This window comes from Cetorhinus maximus, chromosome 31 (genome assembly GCF_964194155.1).
Source record: "Cetorhinus maximus chromosome 31, sCetMax3.hap1.1, whole genome shotgun sequence".
Taxonomy (NCBI): Eukaryota; Metazoa; Chordata; class Chondrichthyes; order Lamniformes; family Cetorhinidae; genus Cetorhinus; species Cetorhinus maximus.
In genome coordinates this window covers 16,255,200-16,265,269 of record NC_135909.1, presented here as the reverse complement: position 1 = coordinate 16,265,269, position 10,070 = coordinate 16,255,200, and the positions used below count along the sequence as shown (strand labels likewise).

At 43.8% G+C, this 10,070-nt stretch overlaps 2 non-coding genes across 2 annotated transcripts; both read left to right on the top strand.

The window, feature by feature from the left end:
• Positions 1-5,674: 5,674 nt before the first annotated feature.
• Positions 5,675-5,765, top strand: trnar-ucu (transfer RNA arginine (anticodon UCU)). The gene is given in 2 exon segments: positions 5,675-5,711; positions 5,730-5,765. It is a non-coding gene; the product is annotated as a tRNA-Arg (tRNA).
• A 2,970-nt stretch (positions 5,766-8,735) lies between these two features.
• On the top strand, positions 8,736-8,825 carry trnap-cgg (transfer RNA proline (anticodon CGG)). Its single transcript is given in 2 exon segments — positions 8,736-8,771; positions 8,790-8,825. It is a non-coding gene; the product is annotated as a tRNA-Pro (tRNA).
• The last annotated feature ends 1,245 nt before the right edge of the window (positions 8,826-10,070 follow it).

Sequence of the window (10,070 nt, the reverse complement as noted above, 5' to 3'; positions counted from 1 at the left end):
TACATGGCCTTTTTCAACATAACCTTTCATTCTTCTTTATATGTGTTTCTCTCTTCTTGATGTGTAAATTCTATAGACCCAGATATTGATGAAATTGTATCTTCTTCACAATATTAAAACACTCCCATGTCGCCACTATTTCCAGTAACCTTTGGGAAAAATAAACATGTTCCTTAGCTTTGCTTATCCGGCTAGTTGAAAACAGACTGAGATATCGTTGAAATCCAAATATCCCTTCATTTATCTAAAAATGCAAATTCCCTTCACACCTTACATGCTAATCTAGGTTCCATGTTTACTCATTAGCATGTCAAGCACCCAGCTTCTTTTGATGAGTTAAACTTGACTCCAAATGTAATTACATTACACACAGACAGACCCAATTATACTCACCCCATAAAATTACTTCGCAATAAACCAGAACATTATTATGAAACTGTTATATTTGCTTGACAGGAACTAATGCTTTCTGTGAAAAGCATTAATTTCAATAAATGAATATCCTCGGTGTACCACTGCTGGCTAATCCTAAGCAATAACTGGTGGGAGGTTTTTAAAGTGATGAAAGGTTTCCTAGCGCTCCTGAAGAAGCACAGTGATTTCTCTTGCTGCCCTGACATACATCCCTGACTCAATAACACCACCAAAAACAGCTGCACATAAAGAACTAACGGAAGGGTCAATGTTTAATATAGAAAACCATACCCATTCCAGATTTCCAAAAGGACACATTGATCTTCAGAAAACATTCTTCATCAACTCCAATATCTGATCATTGAGAAACAGGTGTCTCCTCCCGCTTGGCTTCATTATGTGCGGAAATTGGAATTGTCTTGTTTCACAAGCTCATGAAAGTACCTGGGAGCAGTTTACTGTGTTTCAATGAGAAATTGTATCTGATATTTAAAAAATGAATACAGAAAATGCTTGTAACATGGAGCATGTTTGTCCATCACAGGATTAATACAAGCTCACTTCTCCATCCAATGAATGAGGCAAGTCGAGATTGAAAGAATATTAACAGAGAGGAAAACAACTGCTTTCTAATTCTGCTCCCCTGCTGACTATTCCCAAAATCAACATGGAAGTGGGGCAATAGACCGATTTCAATTTCCAAATGCTGATCAAAGGATTGTCAGCTGGTAAAATGTGGGAAATGCATGTTGGAGAGGATAATTTTCTTCCTGCAGGATTTCCTGGGAGACGAGTTGTGTGTGGAATTATAGCTCAGCACTAGAGATTGTCAATGTTGAGAGAATAATGGGACCAACAAGTGATGACAGCTCATTTCAGTTCCTTCCAGATTTAGTTTTTCTCTATGAATTCGGGGTGGAGGAACAAAAGTAAAGTGTTCTTCCCCCAAGTTTGTCCTGCCATTTAATGAACTCATGACTGGTCTGTCTTTTTGCTCCATTTATCCCTCTTCATTTCATAATCCTTAAAACACTTAACAAACAAGAGCTATCGATGTCAGTTTGGAACTTTTCGGTTGACCCCCAGCGTTTACAGTTGTTTGGGGGAGGAAGTTTCTACCATCCTTTGTGTGAAGACGTACTTCCTGAAATTAACTTTGAAAGGCTTCATTCTGATTTAAAGGTTAAGCCCCCTTGTTAAGGGCACCACTCCAACCTCCGGCCCCAACCTCCCGTCGCAACAGAGGTAACAGTTTCCCTCTATCTACCCTGTCAAATCATTAACGCACGGTAAACATTTCAGTTGGATCACCCCTTAGTCTCTGATATTCACGGCATTACAATACTAGTGTTTACAATCTGTCCTCGTCATTTGAATCTGGTATCACTCTGATGAAATTCTGCTGCCCCCACTCCAAGGCCAATCTAACATCCCTTAGGTCTGTTGTCAGGAACAGAATGCATTGATCTAAACAGGGTTTTATACAACTGTAATATGATTCCCAATACTTCGTATTCTATTAGTCTTAGATATTATTTTTATCTTCCTGTCCACGAGCTTTTAATGATGTCTGTTCATCTCTCTTGGCTCCTCCACAGTTTCGAGAATCTCACCACAAAATTAAACAACCTCTTCTATATATTATAGGTTTAATTAGATGGCCCTTCACTTTAAAGCTTATTTGCTAAAACTTGCTCACTCACTGAACTTATCAAGAAAATGTCAAACTAAATGTGTTCCGCAAGAACAATGTTATTTTTTTCTGCTCCATCGCCATTAACTTTTCCAGCTGCTCTTTCAGCCACGGTAAATCTGGAGAATGAAAGGGAAGGAAAAGTCCTTCTCCTTTTCCTGAATCCTATTTGTTCATCATTCCAATAAAATCTGGGGAAAGGACTGTAATAGCTTACTATCAATTTTGATTAACTCTGAAATAGTCCATTGAAGAAATTTATTCTAGGTATTTGGCCTTCGCTGGTTTGGACAGCAATTATTGTCCATCCCTAATTGCCCTTGAGAATGTGGTGGTGACCTGCCTTCTTGAACCTCTGCAGTCTATGTGGTGTAGGTACGTCCCCAGTGCTGTCAGGAAGGGAGTTCTAGGATTTTTACCAGCGATATTGAAGGAACAGCAATATATTTCCAATTCATGGCTTGAAGGGGAATTTCCAGGTGGTGGTGTTCCCATCTTTCTGCTGACCATGCCCTTCTACATGGTAGTGGTCCAGGGTCTAGATGGTGCTGTCGAAGGAGTCTTGCTGAGTTCCTGCAGTGCACCTTGAACATGGTACACACTGCTGCTACTGTGCGTCGGTGGTGGAGGGAATGAATGTTTCTGGATGTGGTCTCCATCATGCGAGCTGCTTTGGCTTAGATGGTGTAAAGCTTCTTGGGTGGTGTGGGATCTGCACTCATCCAGGCAAGTGGGGAGCATTCAATCACACTCCTGACTTGTGCCTTGTAGATGGTAGACAGTCTTTGCGGAGCCTGGACGTGAGTTACTCGTCACACGATTCCTAGCCTCTGACCTGCTACTGAAGCCATAATATTTATATTGCTATTCCAGTTCAGTTTCTTGTCAATGGTAACTCCCAGGATGCTGATAGTAGGGGATTCAGTGATGCTAATGCCAGTGAACATCAAGGTAATAGTTGGATTCTTACTTTTTGGAGATGATTATTGCCTGACACTTGTGTGGCGCAAATGTTACTTGACAGTTGTCATCTCCAGTGAGACATTGGCAACCATCCGATTCCAGGCCTTTTTTATTTGAAACCTACTCAAACAGGAAGAAACAATAACTAAAAATATCCAATAACTTGATTCGAACCCACGTGTGAAAAGCACAATGGTTTCACAATCCCTCATCTTAACATCCCCTCAGACCCGATCCTAGCTTTAAGTCATGGCCTCGTATCCTTTTTTCCAGCCGTGAAGAGTTAGCAAGAACGTTCTGAAAGTGCAGCAAGGTGTGCAATGTTGGAAATGCGGCTCCAGTAAGCAGGAAAAAAATGTATCACGTCAAGTCAGGAACTGTTTGGAATGGAGCAGTGTGAAACATTTCTCCACGATTTATTTTTTATCTAATCATTGGTTTTCAAACATTCCATCAATGGGAAAAATATCGCTTAATGTGTATAAGAAATGAATACCTGGGCTGATATTAAATACATCGGCTAATCTTAAATATCTGTGCTAAATCTCCCCTTAACATTCTCTCCGATAAGAGCATCTCCAGTTTGTATTTTTCAGTCCATCCACATATGGAATCCCTCACCACTGATCCAATTCCAGAAAATTTCCACTGCATGCTCTCCAAGGACTTGATGTTGTTCCTAAACCGCTCACCAAGATCTTATATTCCACATTACAACGTGTTACCCCTCCAATTCTTTGAATCCTATCTATCCGCGTTATTTTTATAAACTTAGCTAATGATTCCTTATAGATGAAGGCAGGCTTCCTTCAACATTAATCTCCTTAAAGATTTGGAAAAATGACCTTCCAATCTCCAATGAATAAATCCTAATGAAATTCTCCAGTCAGCCCATGAACAGCCCGCCCCCTTCATTCCACTTATTGTTACTTTTATTTTCACTGATCCCACTTCTTCAGCACAAATGCTTCGCTCCTCTCCTTTAAACCCTCTTCAATAAGAGGGCACAAATCCTCCATCGACAATTTGCAAATGACTTCTTTAACATATAACTCGTGTTAAAGAAGAGATACGAGAAGGTCTGGCTGTGCTAAATGTTGATAAGTCAGTGGGACCAGAGGAATGCATCTGAAAACGCTGAGGGCTGTAATAGTGGAAACTGTGGAGGTATTGGACTGAATCTACTGAATATTATTTACTTTTTTACAGTTACAAACCACTTTGTTACTCTAGGATGCAGAAATGAATAAAAGTGAATCAGTGATGAACAGATTCTGACATCCCACATTTCCATTTAATTTTACATGGAGCAACTTGTCCTCAGTGTAAGTGTGTTGCTCTAAGAATGAGATCACCACGTCCTGGGAATATAGCAGCAATCCCACCAAGGTCTGAACTGCAACCTTGAAACTCAGTGCAAGCTTGTCACCATCCTCTCCGAATCTGGTCACCACCTCAAGCCCAACATTCAGCTTGGGTGGGCAAACAAAACAACCTGATTCCCCTCGTCCTCCAACGCAAACTGAACTCCAGAGGTGAGGTGAGAGTGACTGCCCTTGACATCAAGGCAGCTTTTGACTGTGTGGCATTATGGATCCCCAGCAAAACTGGAGACAGTGGGAATCGGAGGCGAGGGGTGGGGAGCTCTCTGCTGGTTGGAGTCATACCCAGCACAAAGAAAGATGATTGTGATTGTGGAGATCAATCATCCCAGTTCCAGGACATCACTGTGGGAGTTCCTCGGTGTGGTGCCCTAGGCCCAACCATCTTCAGCTGCTTCACCAGTGACCTTCCTTCCAGCAGAATTGGGAATGTTCGCTGATGTTTGCTCAATGTTCGTTACCATTTTCAACACCTCCGATACTGAAGCAGACCATGTCCAAATCATCACCCACCCTGTGTCCAGAAGACACGGGACTGCAAAGAATTCTAAGAAATCTCCTCTCAAAATCCTCGTCTCCAAGGTAAATATCCCCTACCGCTACAATGTATCGAGGTAATTTAAGTTCCTCGCTGCGAAATATTCTCGTTAAACTTTATTGCTTCCTCTTCAATGCATTCACATCTTTCCTAAAGTGTGATACCCGGAACTGGGCGCAATGCTCCAGCTGTGGCCGAAATACTGTCTTTCCCAAGTTCAAAACAACCGCTTTGCTCTTGTAATCTATGCTCCCATTCATAAAGCCGAGGATATGGTATGCTTCATGAACGATTCTTTCAACCTGCACTGCCTCCTTCAATAATTTATGCAGATGTACATCATTTCCCGCTGTTCCGGCACCGTCTTTGAAATTGTAAACTTTATTTTGTCTTTTCCCCCGTGTTCTTCCGACCAAAATGAATCATTTCACCCTTCTCTGCAAAACAATTCAGCCGCCCTATTTTCCAACCTGAATATGTCCTTTTGAAGGAAATTGCTCTTTCACTCGAATTTCTATCGCTCTTTTCACAACCACAGGACGTCCAAAACACTTCACAGGCAATGAGTGCTCTTGAAATGTTGTCATTGTTCAAACGTAGGAAATTGCTGACCGTGTGAACGTTTTGTTCTACAATGTCATAAATTCCCTTATATGGAATAGGAAATGAGTAGTACATGAGCTGGGCTCTGTGGCGCAACGGATAGCGTGTTGGACTTCTAACTGCTGCTCTATAAGAGATTCAAAGGTTGTGGGTTCGAGTCCCACCAGAGTCGATTTTTAAATAAAAGCAAATCAGCAACTGGTTCATCAGAGAAGGGAAACTGCCATCACCAACCCCTCTCTGTACAGGTGAATCCAGTCACACCCCACTTTCCAATCTGAACCACTTAACAGAAGAAAACTCGCCACCGAGTAGTGAAACAGTTGGCAAAAAGAGTAGAGCCGCTTCGCCGCTAGAAGGATACAGAATTGGCTGAGTGGCAGGAAACAGAGATTGGTGGTAAATGGTTTTTTTTCGGCCTGGCGAAAGGGTTGGGACCTTTGCTGTTCCTGATAATTATCAATGACCTTTGTGCCCAGGACACAATGTCAAAGTTTGCGGAGGATACAAAGTTTGGAAACATTGTGGAGAGTGTGCAGGATAGTGTAGAACTTCAAATGGACTTGGACCTGTTGGTCGAAGTGGGGAGACAGGTGGCAGATGAAGTTCAATGGACTGAGGTTTGGTAGGAAGAACTTGGAAAGACAATATAAAATGAAGGGTACAACTCTAAGGGAGGTGGAGAAGCAGTGGGACTTGGGTGTTTATGTACGTAAATCATTGAAGGTGGTAGGACATTTAAACCCAGCGGCAGAGTCATGGAACGAAAGTACATGGCCTCTTTTTACAATATTAACTGCCATATTCTGGTCGTTTAAATATCGAGTCATTGACTGTGCGGGAGAGAATAGATGACTCACTGGGTGAGCTAGTGACTGAATGAATGGTTAGGTGAGTGACGTGTGTAGCGAGATAGCTGGCTGAGTGAATGAGTTTGGTGGGTGAGTGCGTAGGTGGGTCTGAACGTTTAAGTGCGTGACCGCGTCAACATACAGGTTGGGAGCCAGTCAGGAGATCCGCGGAGAGGTCAGGTGGTCGGATCGGGGCGACTGAGTATTCGGTTGCGCAGTAACCCAGGTGATAGACCAGAATTTAAACTGTTTAACCTTTCCTGGGCATCTAGTAAGCTAATTGTTTGGGATCTGTCCCAAGTTTCTGACTCTAGTTCAGAGTCGGAGGCATTCGAGGAGGATCCACGGCAGGAGGGGTAAATGTAAACTTCCCGGGAAGTTCTCACGTTGGTCCACATGGGAAAGACCTTTTGGCTGAGTTTGTTGACACCTGAACAGCAGAGAGCACGCGCTCCACACGTGGAGTTTCAGTGTCTGTGACGTCAAAGCCAGTGACGCTCCAGGTCACTTTCGGCAGCGGAGATGGTGCAGATCAAACTCAGCCCGAAATGAACACTGTTTTTGCTGTGTTCCGCTCGCTGGACCACTCCCGAGCCGGAATTCAGTCTATAAATGTTTATAAATATTTCTTCAAGTGCATGTTGGTCCCGCAGATGGTGAGACTGGAGAATTAATAATGGAAAACAAGGAACTGGTAGAACTGTTGAACGGGTATTTTGTTTCTGCCTTCACTGTAGAAGAAGGACATTTAGAGTGTACAGAGCGATTTAGATTGGCTGGGTGAGTAGACAATAATTGGCAGATGCAGTATAACTTGGGAAAATGTGAATTTGTCCACTTTGGCAGGAAGAATTTAAAAGCAGTACATCATGTGACTGGAGAAATGCTGCAGAACTCTACAGTGCAGAGGGTTCTGGGGGTCCCGGTTCATGAGCCTCAAAAAGTTGGTGTAGAGATGCAGCAAGTGATTAAGAAGGCGAATGGAACGTTGGCGTTTATTACAGAAGGAATCGAATATAAAATTATGGAAGTTTCCCCACAGTCATACAGGGCGTTGGTGAGACAGCATCTGGTGAACTGTGGACAGTCTTATTCTCCTTAATTAAGAAAGGATATCATTGCATTACAGCAGGTCAGAGAAGATTCAGTCGACTGGTTCCTGGAATGCAAGGGTTTTCTTTTGAGGAAAGGTTGAGGAGGTTGGGCCTATACCCATTAGAGTTTTGAAGAATGGGAGATGATCTTATTGAAAGATATAAAATCCTGAGGGGACTTGACAGGGCGGCTGCTGAGACTATGTTTCCTTTTGTGGGGGACTCTACAATCAGGTGACTCAGTTTAAAAATATCGGGCTCTCCCATTTCAGACTGACAGAAGGTAATATATTTGTTTCTCTCTCTCAGTGGGACATTGATCTGTGGATTTCTCTTCCCCAGAGAGCAGTGGAGGTTGGGTCATTGATAATGTTCAAGGCTGAAGTGGAGATATTTTTGACAAAAGAATGAGTAAAGAATTATTGGGGGCAGACAGGAAAGTGGAGTTGCGGCCATATTCAGATCAGCCATGCTGGAGCACCTTCGAGGGGCTGAATGGCCTCTTGCTGCTCCTGATTTTCGTGTTATTGTTCTTGTGTGCCTCTCTCGGCACTGCTGTCCCTGTCCTGCTCACCGTCTCGCTTGCCGGACTGCTCGGCGCCTCAGTAACCTCCCGTTCTCCGGCCTGCTCCCTACCCCTCACCGCCTCACTTGCTGTTCTGCTTGTCACCATCTCCTCAGTTCTTCTGGTGAGATGAGCGGCGACAGGGGTCAGGACGGAGGTGCCGAATGGGAGGTGAGCGGCTTGGTAGTCGGGTAGCGAGCGGTGCGGCATAAGGGTTGGCGTGTAGCGCAGCGAGCGAGGCGGCGAGGGCCTGGGGTCAGGGCACCTGGCATTCGGGAGCAGGGGAGTGAGTGGGAGGCAGCCAGTGGGCGACGGTCAACGGCTGAACAACGAGGACGTCAGCGGTGGGAGGAAGGGCGCACGCACCGGCAGACTGAGTGGGTACCGATTTCCTGTTCCAGCTCGGTGTCAGGAGTTACAGTGTAAAACTGATCACAATTCTAGCATTGCTGAGTTCTGATGAAACGGCATCGACCTGAAAGGTGAACACTCTTTCACTGTCCACACTGCTGCCTGCCATGAGGTGCAATTCTTAATTGTTTTCTGGTGTTACGACAGGAATCCAAAAGGAGTGTTGAGGCACTCTGGAGGACAATGAATACACATAGCGGTTATCTCGCTTACCTGTGGCAGGCTCGTTGGTCTAGAGGTATGATTCTCGCTTCGGGATTTTCGTTAAATGATCGTGCGAGAGGTCCCGGGTTCAAATCCCGGACGAGCTCTCTTGTGGTACCGCTTGTGATGCATATTTCTTTACAAGCGAAAAGGCGGGTTTTACTTAAACCCGGCCGAGTTTTTAGGACCTGCGAAGTCATTATAACGAAATTATCACTGCAAAACACGTGGAGTAAATGAAGAAACTGTTGCTCATGTAATCGGATGGTTAATTTATCCTAATAAGAGAATGAGTTAATTTATCCCAAGAAGAGAATGAGTGTAACTGAAACTTGAGATTTCTTGCCGTCTCCATGGATACTGCCTGGGCCTAGACACTGCCTGGTGTATTTCTTCAATGTTCTCTTTTACCCAGAGCGCTCTGAAAGAATGGCTGATATCTTTTTGGTGCCAATGAATGTCTATATTGGCTGAGTTATATACATACAGTTACATTATTGGTCTCGCCGTGTGATTCTCGCTATGGGACGTTTCATAAGTGAGAATGTGAGCGGTCTCTGTTTCAAATCTCAGGCGAGCTCTCACGTGTTGCTATTTGTGGTATAAATCGCCCAGTGCGTTGTCTAAAACTCATTGCGGTCTAGGTGGAGCGGTTTACTTACATCAGGGGTAAGTTTGAGAACTGGACCCACCATTGCAGAGAACTCATCAATGAAACACACCTGAAGGAAATGAAGGCAATTTGAAAAAAAAAATTGCCCACTTAATCGCACTGTAATGTTACCCGAACACACTAATTAGACAACCCCGTTTTCTGGATGAATGCATTCGGCTGTTGTATTCTCTGAGAGAATTGTAAACTTCTCTGAGACGGCCAGGTCTGGTAGCCCCATAGTGAGAATTTGATTTGATCATATTTTGTTCGTAATCTAGGAATTGTACTGAGCAGAAAGTGAGCCGTTTCACCTCGATCGATATTTTAGTGTAAAGGCAATAAACAATTTCAGGAGAAGGTATTTGATAGGCGGTGTGTGCTTAAAGTTGTTTAGGACCAGACGCAGACGAGATGCATCCAGAATACTGAGGGAGGAGAGCAGGAATTGCAGGGACGCTGGCCAGAATTTTCCAATATTCCTTAGACTCGCGGTGGTGACAGCGGATTGGAGAATTGCTATTGTAACATCCTTGTTCAAACAAATATGTAAGGATAAGCCCAGAAACTACAGGTCAGCCAGTTTAACCTGGGTGGTGAGCTACCTTTCAGAAAGGAAAATTCCCGACGACATGAAAATTACCTCGGGAAAATGCACATTAATAAGTAAAACCAGCTTGGATTATGTTATGGTCCCAGC